This window comes from Apodemus sylvaticus, chromosome 5, assembly GCF_947179515.1.
Source record: "Apodemus sylvaticus chromosome 5, mApoSyl1.1, whole genome shotgun sequence".
NCBI lineage: Eukaryota > Metazoa > Chordata > Mammalia > Rodentia > Muridae > Apodemus > Apodemus sylvaticus.
Window position 1 is genome coordinate 14267804 of NC_067476.1, and position 18324 is coordinate 14286127.

The 18324-nt window shown below is 51.5% G+C and overlaps 1 protein-coding gene across 3 annotated transcripts in view; it reads left to right on the forward strand.

Moving 5' to 3' along the window:
- Positions 1–324: 324 nt before the first annotated feature.
- Positions 325–18324, forward strand: part of Gsn (gelsolin) — a 55278-nt gene continuing 37278 nt past the window's right edge. Inside the window, exons 1-2 of one of the 3 annotated variants that reach the window (XM_052182309.1) lie at positions 325–437; positions 11493–11578. The gene's annotated coding sequence lies outside the window, so the exon portion shown is untranslated. Of the gene's footprint in view, positions 438–11489; positions 11579–18324 lie in introns of those variants that run through there. The other 2 variants (XM_052182312.1, XM_052182311.1) reach the window with 2 other exon arrangements.

Consider the following 18324-nt stretch of genomic DNA (forward strand, 5'->3'; position numbering starts at 1 on the left):
CAGTCTCTTCAGTAGGGCAAGCTGCTGGGTATTCTTGCAGAGAGCTATTTTACAGTGGGAGGGCTTTGCCTCTGAAGACCCTCTCTTTACAGCTTTAGCTTTGCACCGCAGGCTACGCACGCCCCTTTGGATCTGTCTTCCGTGTTCCGAGACTCAGTTTCCTTCTATGGACCGCAGAGAGCTTGACTGGCACCTTCCTCAGGATAGAGGAAGCAATTGTGCACTGGAAGAATGCTTAGCCTGGAGCCGGAGTCTACATCCTCCTCCTAGCAGCGCTCCTCCCCAAGCCTGCCCCGCCCGCCTCGAGGGCGGCTCCGGCCGCGTGCCCTGCCCACCCTGCGGCTGGCCCAGCGCACCCCGCCCCAGCGCCAGGAACCAGCTGAGCGCACAGCTGGACCGAGCCGTCGCCATCGCCGTCTCCCGCTCCGCTGCCGCAGGTAGGGAGGCGGGCCGCCCGGGTCCCGGACTTTTGGGGTTGTAGGCCGAACTGAATTTCCTCTCCCTCCCGTGCCCATCCGAGATCGGGTGAGACTGGAGCTGGGCCCACTTCTCGCGGGCATCCCGGGAGAAAGGAGGTGCTCGCTCACTTTAGCTTTCTTCTAGGGGATCTAGGACTGTGGCTGGGGGCTAGAGGCGAAGAGGGGCGGTCCTACCGCCACGCCTAGATCCGCTGTGCTGCAGGCACCGGACCTCACCCTGATCCCCACCCCGCGAGTGCGGGGCAATGGGCCCGAGTCGTCGTTGCTTTGGGGGTGTATGACCCCGTATGCAGATGACTGCCCACGCACGGTTTGAACAGTGGCTAGGTGAAGAGTCCGCGCAGCGCAGCGGAGCTTTGACTCCTGAGCAACACCTTCCTCCTCGGGGCCTGAAACTATTAGACAGTTCCTCCTTGTAGGTGCTGACTTCTTCATGACTTACCTGAAGGTACTAGCTATTTCATTTCCTCCTTGCCGTGTTCTGTTCCCTTCAGGCCTGGAGAGGAAATTTCTGACTGAACATCAACAACTTTTTAAGTAATTAGAACCTTGTCTCCCGGCCTCCATCTCTTTGCAGGTCCACCCTCCCCCAACTTTATTACAGTAACTTCCCCCGGTCTGGGACTCTGGATTTGTGGGCTTGATAGGCCCATAGGGGAAGCCCCAGCCTTGGGAGGTCTGGGAGCTGGGGAGCCGGCAAGCAGGGGGTGATCCACTGTAGGATCTCCTCAGCCCAGATATCCATCCTTTTATTCAGTTCTTTCGGTGTCCACAGAGCAGAGATGAACCCTTTTAAAGACCCAGGAGTTCTTCCTGGTGTTCCTAGAGGTAGCCTTTGTGGACTGCCGGTAGCCTCTGGCTTTGTTTGGCCTCTGGGACTAACGGAAGACTTAACCTGCCTGTCCCGTTCTGGCAGACCATATTTCTGACTTGATCAAGTCACACAGGCCAGTGGCAGGGGATAGACCCAGCTCCAGGCTACTCTTTCTGACTCCTGTAGGACCTTAGATAGTCCATGCTGTGAAGGCCAGAGGCCCCGCCCTGTCCCATACAGTTGGGATGGGGTTGCTATCCCTTGGGAGATTTTAAAGCAAGGAGGACGAAGGATGTGAACCAAGAACCAGTGGCTTCCAGCTTCTTTCAGACTCTTTCCCTTTCCTGGGCCTCCCTATTTATAAATGCCAGGGAAATCATAAACAGCCAAGGAGCTTGGTTTGGCACTTTCGTAAATTACACAGCAGCAAAGGTTTCCGTGTGAGCCGGGGGAGGGAATTTACTCCAGAATTTTCCATAGTCTTTTTATTAGGGACTCTCAGAGCCGGGGGTGGTGGGGGAGCTTGCCTGTCAATCTCTTTCCTTCCCTCCTCCTCTGGTGTGGCAGGCTCTGGCTTGTGCTCTGGTCCTGACCTAGGACGGCCCAGGAGCCCCTACGAGAGCTCCCTCTACTTCCTATCGTGACATATCTAGACCATACTGAGTTACTTCGACCATGTAAGAGGGGGTGACTAATTGTGTCTGGGTGAGCCAGGCCTTGGAAATGAGTAAGAGTTTTGCCAGGGGAAGAGGGCTGAGAGAGCTATTCTAAGAAGCAGGGAAGTGTATGCAAAGGCACTGAGGATTTCTGGGCATCCTTCTGAGCATGGGGGTGGGGCAGGGCTGGGGTGCTGGGGTGTTAGGTGAAGGCAGAACTGACAGGCAGTAAGATGCTGGGAAATCTTGGCACCAGGGCGGTGACTAAGAACTCTCATTGACACTGCTGCTGAGGAGGGAGTGCATGGGAAAGAGCTGTATGAGAGACAGGGAGGCCCTGAGGAGGTGGCCTGGTGGTCAGCAGGCAGATCCAACCCAGAGGGATGGCAGGTCCTGGAAACTCAGTTTCAGGGTTATGGGAGCTGTACATTTTATCTGGAAACAGACGAGACGAAACTACTAGGTAGATACTGTTGTCGGTGTCTCCGTGGTGCTGTTTTTCTTCTTTAAGAAAAATAATTTAAAACTAAAAAAAGACTATAACTATAAAGAGGGACAGTCACACAGGCTCCCTTGTCTTGATTGTCCCACTGTGAACAGTGGTCTGTGCAAGGAGATGCATTGTTACAGGGAGAACTGTGACATGGGGCAGACGGAGGACTTGGTGTCTCCTGGTCATCTGGAGCCTGTGGGCCCCTCCCCCTAACTCCGGGTGGGCAGTTTGGCTCTTGTTTGGCCGCAGAAATGGAATCATTCTGGCTGAAAGCACTTTGCTGAGACATTGATCTCTAGTTTTTTTTTTTTTTCAAGGAAACTCTTCTAACCCTAGCCCACAGCTTTTGAGTATTTGGTGACCAGAGGTGATAGGTTAGAGGGCAAGAGAATGTAAGAGAAATTACAAGTGCTAGCTTAGGTGTGTGTGCGCGTGTGTATGTGCTCACACATATGTGCGTGTGTGTATATGTGTGTGTGCATGCATACGTGTGTGTGTGTGTGTGTGTGTGTGTGTGTGCATGAGTGTACTCGGGTGTGCATCCATGGGTGCATTTGCAGAGGCCAGAGGTCAATTTCAAGCATCTCCTATCACTTTTTACTCTGTTTTTTATTAAGTTTGTATTTATTATTAGTTTATTATTACCATGTGGATGTGTGATATACGTGTGGGGGTGAGCACACTGGGCACACGTGGAGGTTTGAGAACAACTTGGTAGAGTCGGTCTCCCCCTCCCCCTTTACGTGGGTCCTGGGGACCGAGCTCTGCTCATCAGGTGTGCGCAGGAAGTGGTGATTCTGCTCAGCCATTTCTCTGGCTCCTCTATATTTTGGAGACAGACCCTCTCAGTGAACCTGGTGTCCAACAGTTCAGTAGGCTGCCTGCCACTGAGCTCTAGGCTCTCTCTATCCACCGCCAGCCTGGGAGGTACAGTTGTGCACCCTGTCCCCACCCCATGTCTGCAGCTGTTACATGTGTGCTGGGGACTTGGTATGCACAGTTCAGGAACACTGGCGAGGCCTCGGGACTATTTATAAACACATACGTTCTTTACCATCAACAGGTCCGCAGCGTGTGGATCAGTCTCCTATCTATTTTTAGGAAATTAATGCTCCTGGACGCAGGCAAGGTCTTTTGTTAGCTAAGCATCCAGCCAGAACTAGTTCTTCCTTTCTACCGTTTGACACACGCTTTGACATCTCCAAAAGGCTCTGAAAAGTGAGTCGCCCTGTTACCTTGAAAAAACCGTGGGCTGGAGCAGAGAAAAGCGGGTCCCAGGGGTTATGTGTGGCGGTGGCGGCGGCAGCGGAGGCAGGGATGGGCGAGCAATGTTTAGGCAGCTGAGGGAGGTTAAGTAAAAATATCTCCTTCCTTTCAGCTGAATGAGCGTGTGTCATATTTCAGCCTGATGTGGTTTGTGAACTTGGAGACCACAGGCCGGCTTAGTTCCTGCTGCTTCTGGCTTCCCCTCCCCCTCTATTTGCTCCTGCCCGGCCTGGGACCACACGGGCAATTGCAGGGTAGGGGAGAGAAAAGCAGAGGGTGTGGTGGGTGAGGCTAGGCAGCTAAAAGCCTGGGTTGGGGTCCTGTCTGTGCCGCTGACAAAATGAAGGGTGAGGTTTGGCTCCTGCATGCTTTCTTAAGGGACTCCAGTGTCCTGTATATACACATGGCGGGTGGTATGATATCAGGCTTGCCCCGCTCTGATGACTTCTGAGTCAGAGTGCATCGTACCATGCCAACATGGTCTCTGCGTGCCGAGAAGCGCAGGTGAGCCAGATGCAGACAGGCGCAGAAGTTCTGTGGCTCTACTGTGATTTGAGCAGAACCAATTGTCTCATTTTGCAGACCGGAAGTCAGGAGTAGGGTTTTGCTCACTGACTAGTCCTTGATCTCTGGTAGTAATGGTAGATGCAGGCTTTTATTATTCTGTTTGCTTTTAAAATAGTCCTAGGAATGAAGAAATATTGGCTCTATTTTACAGATAAAGCAAACTGAGGCACCTTTGTAGAGGAGTGACGTGGCTTAGCCTTACAGTAACCCCAATGTTGTCCTTATGTAACCCACTTTGCAGATGGGGAAACTGAGGCCTGGAACATTGAATCTCCTCACCTAGAGGTCACTTCCTATATCGTCCAGTCTGTAGTTAGCCCTCTCATTGGCAGCTTCTTCAGGTGTCTGGGCACCTCCTGCACTCAGTTCTTCATTTAGGAAATGACAACCGGGTCTCACTATGCAGCCTTAGCTATCCTAAACCTCACTCTGTAGCCCAGGCCAGCCTGGAACTTAGAGAGATCCACCTGCCTCTGCTCCTGAGTGCTGGTATTAAAAATGCGCCCCACCATATCTGATCAGTTTTCGTCTTTGTTTCGTTATGTGTTTTTTTTTCCTAGTTATAAAGTCTCTCTGAATTGGGCTTTTCCGAGAAGATTCCAGAAGGGTTTGAGCCATGGAGCCTGGTGGGGGTCTCTTATGAGGGAGCCAGGCCAGTGGGAGTGGATCCCCTTACTTTGCTAAGTTGGTTAAGCAAAGGGCGGCTTGTTTCTTTCCAACCTCAACAGATCTATCATTTGGGTCAAGTACTTATCAAGCAAAAGATATATGTATTCCATGGAAGTCAGCCTTGAGGGTGGGGCTCTCAGTTCTCAGCTGGGGCAGGGCTGAGTAAATACTAATTAAATTTGCAGAGTAGCTTAGTGGCATGGCTGGGGGATGTGTCTTGTCTCTTCATGGACTTTCCTTCCTCATGGTGACAAGAGCTTGTGATAGAAAATTTGGAAAATAAAATTCTTTGAAAGGATAAAACCAAAACCCAACAAATAAACCCAAAGAACTATCCATAACTGTCACCTCTGTGACCAAGACTAACATTTGGGCATGCTTCCTTCCTGGCATTTTCTTTCTTAAAAAAGATTTATTTCAATGTTTTTATGTGTATGCAAGTGTATCTCTCTGACTCGTGTCCACTTCCTGTCCTCCTGTCCGTCTCCTGCCCACCTTCTGTCCATCGACACCCTAGTGAGTAATTTTTAATATGTTCTTTTAATTTTTTAATTTATATCAGTGTATGCGTGTGTGCATGTGTGCATTTGCGTGCGTGCGTGCGTGCGTGTGTGTGCGCCACGGTAGGGGTAGGTACAGAAGACAACTTTATGGAATGCGTTCTCTCCACCATGAGGTTCATCAGGCTCGACAGGAACGCTCCCATCCACTGAGCTACCTCTTGCCCCTGAGTTCTTTCTTCATCATTAGAAATTGAGCTCCTGGCTCAGTTGTGATGCATTTTATAGCTTTGCTACATTTTGCCAAATTGTTTTTCAGGAAGAATAACAGTGGTCCTCATTCCTTGCACCCTTGGTGGGGAAATGGTATTCTTGAAGGAATACTGTAGCTGGATATCTAGAGCCTAGCTCTCTTAGACTTCTGGTCCAGGGACCACTTCCCTAAAACATCAGACTCCAGTTCATTCTCTCAGCAAATCTTGCACAGCCTAGCATCAGAAAAAGGTAGAGTTGAAATTCTAGGCCGAAGAGCAGGGGAACCTGGTTCTTTCTGCACTTGCGGTTCAGTCCTGAGCAGTTTGCCACTCTGGGCTTTGGTTTCAAGGGTAAAGTTAGGATGTCAACACCAGCTTCTTATAATTTTGTTAGTTTGTTTTTAAGACAGGGTTTCCTATAGGCCAGGGTGGCTAGTCACTGTTGCCGAGGATAACCTGAACTCTTAGGTCCATCTCCCAAGTGCTAGGATTAGAGTCATGCACCACTGCGCCCGACTGTATGCAGTCCTGAACCCAGAGCTACGTGCTGGACACACACTCCACTGAGCCCCAGCCCATTCCTCGGGTTTTGCAGTGCAGGCATGGTGCTTTGCCAGTGTTCAAGCTCTTGGAATTTCTGTTTTCTCATCTGATTTAAAACATCATGGGACAAAAGCAAAAGGGTTAGGGCCATTGTTTTTTGTTGTTTGGGGTTTCTTCTTCTTCTTCTTCTTCTTCTTCTTCTTCTTCTTCTTCTTCTTCTTCTTCTTCTTCTTCTTCTCCTTCTCCTTCTCCTTCTCCTTCTCCTTCTCCTTCTCCTCCTCCTCCTCCTCCTCCTCCTCCTCCTCCTCCTCCTCCTCCTCCTCCTCCTCCTCCTCCTCCCCCTCCTCCCCCTCCCCCCTCTATGATCACATGTTCTTGGCATCTTAAGCTTCAGGACAGGAAGTAGAAGCCGGTCTATCCATGTCACCACGTCACTCAGAGTCGGATTTTCATGGGCTAGCCTAGACCCTGTTCCCTTTGCGCTCTCTTAGAGCATTTCTCTATAAAGCACAAGAACACTTCATTCTAGAACACTCCTTCAGAAGTTGGGAACCGCCTGCTTGGCTCTTTAAATGGTCTTGAAAAGAAAAACCCTTGTAGAATTCACGGTTGCATAAAATTCCATTCTCATGGCTGTAAATGGTATTGTAGATGTAGCAGAACTGCATTGGGGAGCTTTTTAGAAATGTTGCATTTCAAGCTCTGCCCTTAGCGTGGCCATATTTAGCAACTAAGAAAACAGGATGCTAGTTAAATTAGAATTTCAGATAAAGAAGGAATACTTATTTAGTATTGCCATCTTCCCTGCAATATTTGGGGGCATACATATAAAGGAAAACCTGTGCATATCTGAGGTTGAAATTTAAATGGGCATGCAGTGGTTTATCTGGGGATCCTACCTCCTTCAGGTCGGCTGCATCTGTTCCGCACTCCACCAGGAGGAGGCTCATGGGATAGTCTTACACAGTTTCAAGGGTGGGAAACATTGTTGCTAGAGGCCTGCTGTCAAACCCAGCTGAATTCTTTTTGTGGTGACTGCTTAGATACAGGAGACTGTACTGTTTTGGAGGGAAATGGTAATTCCCCCATCACTCCTTTGTATACATCTGCATGTTTCTATATTGTTCTCATAATGCAGAGAACTGGGACTTCTTATCCTGCCTGTGGCTCAAAAGGGTCCCAGATAGAGAGACAGAAAGTTAATTTATTCATGGTTTTGCCCCCAAAAACCATGGTGAGTGGTAGAGTCGAAGTCTGCCTCTGCCTGGCTCATAGCAGAGTGGCAAGGGTAGAGGGGGAAAAAGAAACAAAAGCCAGGAAACCATCATAATGGCAGAGGGTTTCTCCTGGCGTCAGGGCTCCAGTGGGTAGCCCACCCTCGCTCCCAATATGGACTTTCCCAGAAGAACCCCAGTTCCCAGGCCCCTGTCACACAGCATGATTGGCAGCTGAAAGATGCTTGGCTCTAGTCAGAGGCCCTGGCAGCTCTGGAGGCCTCAGTTTCTCCACCGTTCGAAGCGTCCCGTCCTGAGCGTGGAGGCAGAGAGAAGCTTGGCATGAACCGTTGTGTTGTCACCCCTGAGACCCTGGGTCTGGGCTGCAGAAGATACTGCCCCTGACTGTCTTCTCACCTGACCTGTCTCCAGATCCAGCCTGTAGAGATGGGCCAACTACTTAGTACCTGTCACCTCTTCATTCCCCAGGCCTGGGGCTCCCATGCCCCAAGAGACTGAGTGTGTCACGAACACCCACAGGGGGCCCTGGGTGCCATCACTTAGGATATTTCAAAAAGAACACATCCGAGTCAAAATTATTTTGGTTGCTATTCAGCCCGAGGGCTTGGAAAGAGTGAGGAAGCTGGCCACTCGTCTTGAGTGCTGAGTTGGGATAAGTCATTTGTTTGCTGGTCTAATCTGGTGTGTAACTGGGTTCCCACTCCTCTGTGAAATGCGAATGTTGCTTTCTCCTCCTAAGTCTGCTTTCATATCCATTCAGGGCTGGGTCTAGGGAGGTGACACCGTGGCACCTGGGGAGATGTCGTTAGACTCCTTTTAGCAATATTGAAAGTCGACAGAAATGATGTTCTAAAGATCTCCCAGACTGACCAAGTCCACAGATCACCCAGGGGTTCCATGAGAATGTAGGTGCTGTTTCCTTAGGGCTGGGTTGGGGCCTGGAATTTGCATCCTAATAGGCTCCCAGCAGATGCTGATGTTGCTGGTTTGGGGGTCCTAGTGAATTGGAAGATTCTAAACTGAGGACGGTGTAGAGTGTTCACATAGTATGCTTGAAAGCCCTGAGTTAGACCCAGGAATGCTTACATGGGTGTGGTGGTGCACACCTGTGTAAAGTGGGCATAGTGGTGCACATCTGTATATAGTGGGCAGGAAGATCAGAAATTCAAGATCACCTTTGGCTGTGTATTGAATTCAAAGCCAGCCTGGGATAAATGAGACCCTGTCTCAAAGAAAAAAAGGGGGTGGGGGGCAGATTATCTATTGATGGTCAGTTTAGAATGAATATCTAAGAGGTAAGTCTACTGATAAGGCATAAACAGCCAGTCTAGATTCTGGTACTTTTTTCTTTTCTTCAGAGCTGGGCATAGAACCCAGATCCTTGTGCATGCTGGGCAAACATTCCACCCATGAGCTGCCCCAAACCCAGGCCTTGATATCTCACCCTCGGGATTCCTTCTACCATCTTGTGTGCTTTGAACTCTGGGTCAGATGCTATTCCACTGTTTCTAGAATGTGAGCAATTGTTGCAATAGTTTTCTGCTAAGTCATGGAGAGGGAGGGTCCTTCAGTAGGAGAGACTGACTCAGTGGGAAGCCATCTGAAGGGAGAGAAGGCAGATGGAGGGCCTGCAATGTGGCTTTGATAAACATCTCCACCAGAAGGTTTTATACTTAAGAAGATAAATGTTCTCAGTAAGTATGTGAATGACTAACTGGGCCAGAGGGGCCTCGGTCTGTTTCTGTATGGCCCTGAGCTTAGAATGGTTTTTAAAAGCCAACAAACAGACAAACAAACAAACAAGAAAGGAGGAAAAAACCAAGAGAGTGCAGTGGCCTGCCTTGGCTCTGATCATGCATCCTCTTTCCCTCTGCAGAAGCCGTAAACCTGAACAAGCAAGGCCCAGGCATCTAAGTGAGCAGGAGGCCTAGCCTTATACAGCTTGGTGTTAGGTACAAGCTAGGTCTAAGAGAGGCAGTCTGACTTGGTGGCAACTGCCTTGACGTCTTAGCTGTGACCAGATTCATGGCACCTGATTTACCTCCCTGATCCTGGGGTCTCGCTTTGCAAGGTGTGTGTAGTGATATCTGCCAGGCAGACTTACCCACTGTGTTGTAGGTGTACAGACAGCTGCTGTCATTGGAGGTGGCCATTTGAATCCTTGTGGTGTGATTGGCCATTTGAATCCTTGTGGTGTGACTGGCCATCGAGAAGTCCAAAAGTCTTCTTCATGACTCAGGAGGGGCCTTGTAGGCTGAGAAGAGCCACCATCACCTACAGGGTGAGCACGCCCTCTCTGCAGCCTAGACTAGACCGATGTGGTCCCCTGGTGGCATGCACACTCCCTCCAGAGGGCAGTCTTTCCATGGTGGACACCCAACTCTCTCTCCTCTCCCTGAGGTCTGAGGTGTTCAGCAGGCAGACTCAGAACCACAGGCCCGAGGACTGCCACAGAAACCCTCTCTTTCTTGCTCCATTGAGACCATGTAGGTAGACACCTTGCTAGTACTAACATTGCTCGGAGAGCTTGCTTTTGAGTCGTTGCAGCCTTAAAATTCCAGAAGAGAAACCCTCAAACTTAAGATTTAGCTGGGGCTCATTGTTAACCCAGCCCAGTGTGAAACCTGATATCACAATCTCAAGGAGAATGAAGCTCTTTTCTTACCCATAGATGGCAGCATCCGTACTGTGAGCAAGCTCTGTGGGAATGTGCCTGTAAGCACATGTGTGCAAGCACTGGCTTCTGCCGTTGGCATATCCGGAGCTGCAGTGGGCCAAGGTCTGGAACAGCACAAACAGGTCTTAGTCTGAGGGGAGAACACAACACAGAGATGGGCTGCTGCAGTTCCGTGTGGCAGAGGACCCAGGGTGCTGATGGGATTCAGGAACAGTGCATTCAAAGCTTACCCAGGGGATACAAGAGACAGAACACACGTGTGTCTGGCAGGAGCCCTGCAGGCACAGACTGGGGATGCCAGTGGATGAGTTCATAGGGTTCGTCTGGGGGGCTGTTCAGAGCCTAGCAGGGTCAGAGCAACCCAGTGATGCAGTCTGGGCCTTCTCTGAGGTGGCTACACTCTGAGCGAGTCAGAGGTGGACCGACTGGCTGAGCGGTGGCAGTCTGGGTGGAGAGCTGTGGTGCGTTCTGGTCTAGTCAGAGGCTGAGCTGGTGGCAAGTACTTGGAAGTCAAAGTGAACTGGAGGCTGAGGAGGGTGAAGCCTGGACCCTTGTGTGGATGGGAGATGGGAGGGGTGGTTGGTGATGTACCCTTTGCTGATCGTGAAGCACCCGGGAACATATGCAGCCCCTTCAGCGAACAAATGATGGTCAGCTGTCATTTCCAAAACCAGACCCCCGACGTGCTTTGACCTGCCGTTAGGAATTCGGGATTTCCTGCAAGATATTTGTGAAAAGCTTGCAAAGGTGCCTTTGAAATCCAGTTCCCCAGGGTCCAGATAAACGTGTGACCTCTGCCCCCTCTGTCCATGGCGCCACATCCACTGCTGAACGTCTGTTTCACCTACTGACACTGCAGAAACCATCAGTGATGTTTGCTATATGCTGTGATTAAGGAAGAGGCTTGTGTCCTCATCTGAGGAGCCTAGGAGGCCCCTCGGTGCGAGCATCCTGACTCTACCCTTGGCAGGGAGAAGCAAGTCGGTTTGGGTAGCAAGATCTTCCAGCGTGGGCAGGAGTCTGCCATCTTGACAGAGGGCAGAGAACTCAGCTGTACGGCCCATCATTGGCTTGGGTCTAGGATACAGGATGGTCCTTCAGACCCTCCTCTGACATGCTCTGGGTGTGGCATTTACCACAGCCTCAGAGAAAGCAGTCACACCAAGGTGCTCATGGCCTGGCATCCCGGGGCACACTCTTAACCAGCCCAGCCCTCCAGCAGCAGGTGTGGGCAGTGCTGGCAGGAAATGAGTGCCTCATTGCTAGAGGTATGCAAGTAGGAGGGATTTATCCACATGACCTCAGACACTGACACTGAGATTCCTGGACCCTTCTCCAGGTTCCACCAATTCCTCTCTTCTGGTGCTTCAGCCGCTGTCACAGCGTCTCCTCGCGGAGCGACTCTCTTCTTACGCAGCCTGTAAGGTAGGTAGAGCAACACAGAGCCACTGTCCACCCAGTGTCCAGGAGAGTCTAGAGATTCCAGTGGAAGCGGCTGAGCAGCCGTTGTGGATTTCAAGGTCCTCCCCCTCCCGTGATTGGCACTGTTTATTTGTTAACTCACCTGCTCCTCAGCAAGGCGGAAGGCCGGTGAGGGGAGTCCTGGAGTCCTGAGGCCGAGGGAGGGGTGACACAGCAGGCTGGGTGCCCAGATGCCTGTTCCCACCCGGCTTTGCTTCTTGCGGTGTTCTCAAGCCTTGTGGGACCCGTTGTAGGGTGGGGTAGATTCCCCCGTGAGGAAGAGGAGAGGCAGGGAGTCTACCTGCAGGTTGCAGAGAGGTGAGAGAAGTTGGGCTGTGGCCACCAAGTCTCCTGCTTGTTGACCTTAGGAGGCACCTGAGGAGCGTGAGTCACCAGGAGGTGGATGAGTCATGGCCACCTGGCTGGGTGGGCGGGCCCCCTGGGTGGGCGGGGCCCCCCTATCGGATTCCAGGTGAGCCTGCAGGGCCCTGGGAGAGCGGAGGGAGAGCTGGGCTTCAAGCCAGGGGACCCAGATTGCCTTCCAAGTGGCTCCTGAGTTTCTTCCCAGAAAGGCAGGTGCACTACACGACCCTCCCCTATGCTTCCCCTCCTGCCACACACACACACACACACACACACACACACACACACACACACACACACACATCTAACACGAATGTTGAGGGGATCAGATGAGCCTGTAGATGCCCCCCAGCCTGACGCATCAGTGACCAGCGGTGATGTCCCTGCTGCTGGCCCAAAGCATCAGGAAGTGAGTGCCTGCTCTCCACCGCACCTAGCTTCTGAGTGATGACAGGAGCTCTTCAAGTCTAGATGAAAGGGCCTTTGATGGCCACTGAGACACTTAGTCTGGCTTCTGGGATACTGTTTTGCTCCACAGGGGAGCTGCCTCTGAGAGTCTTTTATCAGTAAGGAGTGTCCCTTTCTGTGTGTACTAGCTAGCAATGTCACAGGGCCCTTGCATTCTCCCTGCCTGCCCAGCTTCTGCAAACACCACAGGGTCACAGCTTGGCCTGCTTGGGTCGAGCGAGTATGAGCCCTTCCTGAGTTGGCCTGCTCGGCCTGGCTCTGAACTCCACCTCCATGAACTCGGTGTGAGCAAGCTGACCTGGGGTCCTGTCAGATCCGCAGATACCCTGTTGAAAGTCTCTGGCACACTGATTCCTTTCTCTTCATCTAGAACATTCTCTTCCTTGCTGAAGGGGAGGCTGGCCTGTCTGTTTTCCCCAGCTGCCCCACCCCACCCTGTTTTGATTACTCACCGGGCTTTTGTTTTCCTGACTAAAAAGCTCACCGGATTCTGGAATCTGTGCACTCCTAGAGTCACATGACAGGTATTTAGGCTCTGAGCCCTGGAGAATGGGCAAAGAATGAATCCTTTCCTGGCATCCTGGGTCCTCTGTAGATAGCCATTCCTGCCAAGGGGGTCAGTTTTTCTTCATCTGAGGAGAAGATGATAGCTTAGGGGAACAGGGCGGGAGGCAGGTGGACAGGGCAGAGAAGCTTGGGTGCAGGATGGCAGGGTAGCAGGATGGCAGGACAGCAGAGCGGCAGGGCGGCAGGACGGCAGGGTGGCAGGACGGCAGGACGGCAGGGTGGCAGGACGGCAGGGCGGCAGGGTGGCAGGGTGGCAGGACGGCAGGGTGAGTTAGGAGGGACAGCATTTCTCAGGGAATGGGGAGTGTTCAGACAAGGGGCAAAGCCATGCTGCCCTTGACTGTGGGTTTTACTCTAGGCTACTTGGGCTTCCGGGAGTTTCCCAGTGGGAGACCTGGAGAACTTTGTTAGTGGAACTATCATGCATGCAGATGCACACGAAAACCCACACATACAGACACACACGGACACACACACACATGCACACACACAGACACACACACAGATGCACACGTAAACACATACATACAGACACATGAACACACATGCACATACACACGCGAGAGAATACACACACACAGATGCACACGTAAACATACACACACGCACACACTGAGACACACACACACACACACACACACACACACACGCACACACACGCACACACGGACACACACACAGACCCTACATGGTCTTGTTTTAGGGTTTTCCTCACTGAAGTGCTCCAGTGCTTCCTCCTGTGAGGCCTGGTATTGAGAAGTCCAGGGAAATGAGCGCTTTCCCGAGATCCTCTTGGCTCTTTGCCCCACCCCTTTCCCCAGGCCACCCTTGCTGACTTCTGTGTTGGAAAGGGAGGTGAGTTGTACCACCCTGCGTGAGCAGAGCCGAGGGAGACAATGGTGGCTGATACCCAGAGTGTGTTTGCCACCTTCCAAGATACCCAGGGAGCATGTCCGCCTTTCCTGCCTGAGAGATTAGCACTGACTGGGCTGAGATGAGGAGTTGGGTTTCCAGTCAAACAGACACACACAGACACATACACACACAAACACACACATACACAGATACACACACAGACACATACACACACAGACACACAGACACACACAGAGACACAGACACACACATACACAGATACACACACAGACACACACACAGACACACACACAGACACACACAGACACACACAGACACACAGACACACACAGACACACACAGACACATACACACACAGACACACAGAGACACACAGAGACACAGACACGCACATACACAGATACACACACAGACATATGCACACACAGACACACAGACACACAGACAGATACACACACAGACACACACATACACATACACACACAGACACACACATACACAGATACATACACATACACACGCAAACACACAGAGACACACACATACACAGATATACACATAGACACAGACACACACACAGACATATACACACACAAACATATACACACACAGACACGCAGACACACACAGACACAGATACACACACACAGAGACACATACACACACAGACACACAGAGACACACACACAGACACACACATACATACACAGATACATACACAGACACAGACACACACAGAGACACATACACACACAGACACACACACAGACACATACACAGGCATACACACACACACACACATAGATACACATACAGATACACTGATACACAGAGACATATACACACACACATATACAGAAACAGACACATACACACTCAGACACAGACACACACAGAGATGCACACACGTACATTGATATACACACATACATATATAGATACAGACATACAAACACATACACACACATACACTCAGACACAGACACACACATACACTCAGACACAAGCACACACACACACACACACACATGAGATGGGGGAGGGAGGGGGGAGGGGACTAGCGAACAGCCAGCCTGTCCCTCTCTGTTCTTTGCTGTCCTTGTTGCCACTGTCCAGCTAGGCTGACCTGAGTCAGATCTCTGCAGCTCTGGACTCAGGAGTGAGGGAGTCTGAGCCCGTGTCTCTCCAACCCGAGTGGGCCCCAGCCTGTCTCAGTTTGGCTTTCTGCATCCATGAACTAGGATTGGACAGTGGCTGGGAGTGAGCAGAGAAGCGGGCAGATGGGGAGCCTTGGTTTAAGGTTGGTGAAGGCCCCGCCCAGGTCACAGCTGCCCCGTGGGGAATCCTCTGTGGCCACAAGTCTGTAATCTGAACCAGAAACAAGATGTTCCAGGCAGAGCTCACAGAGGCCACCAGGAAGATTGGGGTGGGGTGGGGTGGGACTGGGGTGAGGGTGTGGTAGGGGTGTGGTGGGGTTGGGGTGGGGTGGGGTTGGAAATGCCTTTAGCTCTGGCATCTGGCCCAAGGTCATGGGGGAACTGGTTAGGACTTGTTCAACTCTTCATCCCAGGCTCTCAGCACTCAGGTGGTTAGACTCTCAAAAATCCTAACTACCACAACAACGGAGGCTGTGGATATAGCTCAGATAATGACTGCTTAGCGTGGGCTGGGCCCTGGGATTGGTTCCCAGGACTGAGATGATGATGATGATGGTGATGATGGTGATGGTGATGATAATGATAGAATACAATTTCCAAGTTGATGGGTGGGGCAGAGCACAAGGAAGTAGGTGTGAACAGCAGTGGGTGTTGCAGGCAGTCCAAGAGCATCCTGGCTAGAAGGGCCCAAGGGCACACAACCGACCTCCCTAATTCACAGTTTGGGAAACTGAGTCCTAGGCAGAAGCAATGGAAATAAGATGCAGCCTAAAAAAGGAGCCTAGGCCCAGGTCCAGGATCCCCTGAGGCAGGTGTGTCTCTTTGCTCAAATCTGCTGCCTCCCAGGAGTGTGAACAATGGTTTCCTGAAGTTTTGGTTAACTGTGGGGGAGGGGGACGGTCCCCAGGCTGTTCGCACTCTGCTGTCCCTGGAGTTGGGGCTGGCATAGCTATTTCAGCCCAAGCCACAGGGTCCTAGTTATAGGCCTGTGTGATTAGCATGGCCTATGTCAAGGGCCTTGCCTCTTCTGTCCTGCCGGGGCCGGGCCGTGGCTGAGGGAAAACCCTAACGAGAAGGGCAAGTAGCAGGGGGTTGAGGGAGCTCAGCGTGCTCGCCGGGCAGGCGGTTTAGCTAGCAGGTGGGTTCTCTGCCTGGTCTGATGCCCTCTTCTGGCCCCCAAGGGCAATACATGCACTGGTACAGCGACTTTTGCAGGCAGAACACCCACGCACATGCAAGTGAATCAGTCTTAAAAACAAACAAACAAACAAACAAATAAATAAGATGCATGTGTGTCTGGTGCCGAGGAGACCCCAAGAGGACATTGCATCACCTGCGACTGGAGCTGCATGCAGATGATGGGTGTGAGCCGCCATTTAGTGCTGGGAACTGATCTCAGGTCCTCTGCAAGAGCAGTTAGTGCTCTAAATCACGGAGTCGTGTCTCTCCTGCCCGTGTAGGCGCTTTGTAGAGGAGACAGACAGGGGGCGGGGCAGGCTTCCGAAATGAAGTTGCTCTGGGTTTAAACCCCGCTTCGTGTTTCCCAACCGTGCGGTCTCCAGCTGAAGCTTTCTGGGCCCCCGTTTCCCTATCTCTGAGGCTGGATGACACCCATAAGTTTCAGTGAAGATTCAGAAAAATGATGCTTGTGACGTTCATATTATGGAGCTGCGGAGATGGCTTAGAAGGGGAAGTGCTGGTGGCACACAGCTGTGGGATCCCTGGCACTGATGTGCCCAGAGGGGAGGGGAGGGGAGAAGAGGGTGAAGGGAAGGGAAAGCAGAGATGAGATCCCCTAGGGCTTGCTGTTAGAGTCAACATGTGAGTTCCAAGTTCAAGGAGAAAACATGCCCCCTCCCCCAAATTAATATCTCTAGTCTCTACATGCATATGTGTGCATGTGCACACACACGCACACACATGAGCACACACACATGCACACACATGCACGCACACACATGCACACACATGCACGCACACACATGCACACACATATGCACATATACTCACACACATGCACATACACACACACACTCACACACGTTCACACACACATGCACACACACGCACATACACTCACACACATGCACACACATACTCACACACTCTCATACACACACACACACACATGCACACATGCACACACAGTTCTTGTCACGATGCCTGCTGCACACTGAGTGTCTGTGTGTAGTAGCAGGTCTTATCTGCAGGTGAGGAACTGAGGCTCCTTAGGCTGTGCACTGCACAAGTCGGTGGGGTGGCTTAGAGCAGTCAGGCCTGGGCAGTCCTGGCTTCCCACACTGCCCCAACTCTTCTCTCCTCCTCCCAGCCCTCTGGGCCTCTCCGGGTTCCCAAGAACAGGGGAGTTCTGGGTAAGGGATTGTTTTTCTTACGAATTCCCTCTGCAGTGCCACAGGATGACTCAGAGCTCTGAGTCCCAGGGATGGCAGGAGCAGCAGGCAGGCCCGCCCTGGAAAGAGGCAGAGCGAGAGGGGGGAACGAAACAGGAAGGGGACCGGTGAGTCCCAGACACCCACCAGGTCCGCTCTCCTGCTTAATCTCAGTTTCCCCAACTGTGGTTTTACCAAGTGGTTCCCATTGGGGGTTGATTCTTAGAATTGGGCTCCTGGGCCCACCCAGATCTGCACGCTCTAGGGCTGGGGCTGGGCTTGGGAGTTTGCCTGCTTTCCACGACCCTCCCCCCCCCACAAGGATTGTGCTGGCCTTGTTTGCAGACTTGCTCACAGCCAATATCCGCTGTCAGCCTCTCCAGGCTACTCTGAGCTGGCCTCAAGTTGCTGACTTCTCCAGCCAAATGCTAGAGCTTTTTGTTTCCAAAACAACATTCCTGAAATATATTTTACATAATTGATTAGAGAAATTACACATATTGTTTCCATATATACAATTCACCCATTTCCATAAACTCAGCAATTTTTTTAAAGGTAATTTGGGGGATTTGTAGACCTGGCTGTCCTGGAACTCACAGAGATCTCCTGCCTCTGCCTCCTGAGTGCTGGGGTTAAAGGCATAAGTTATCACAAGCCAAAAGAACATTTTCATTTTCATTATTCCTCCAAAAATCCCTTGTGCTCCATGCTTGTAGTCTCTCCTTCAGTGCTCCCTACAGTCTCTCCTCCAGTGCTCCCTACAGTCTCTCCTCCAGTGCTCCCTACAATCTCTCCTCCAGTGCTCCCTACAGTCTCTCCTCCAATGCTCCCTACAATCTCTCCTCCAGTGCTCCCTACAATCTCTCCTCCAGTGCTCCCTACAATCTCT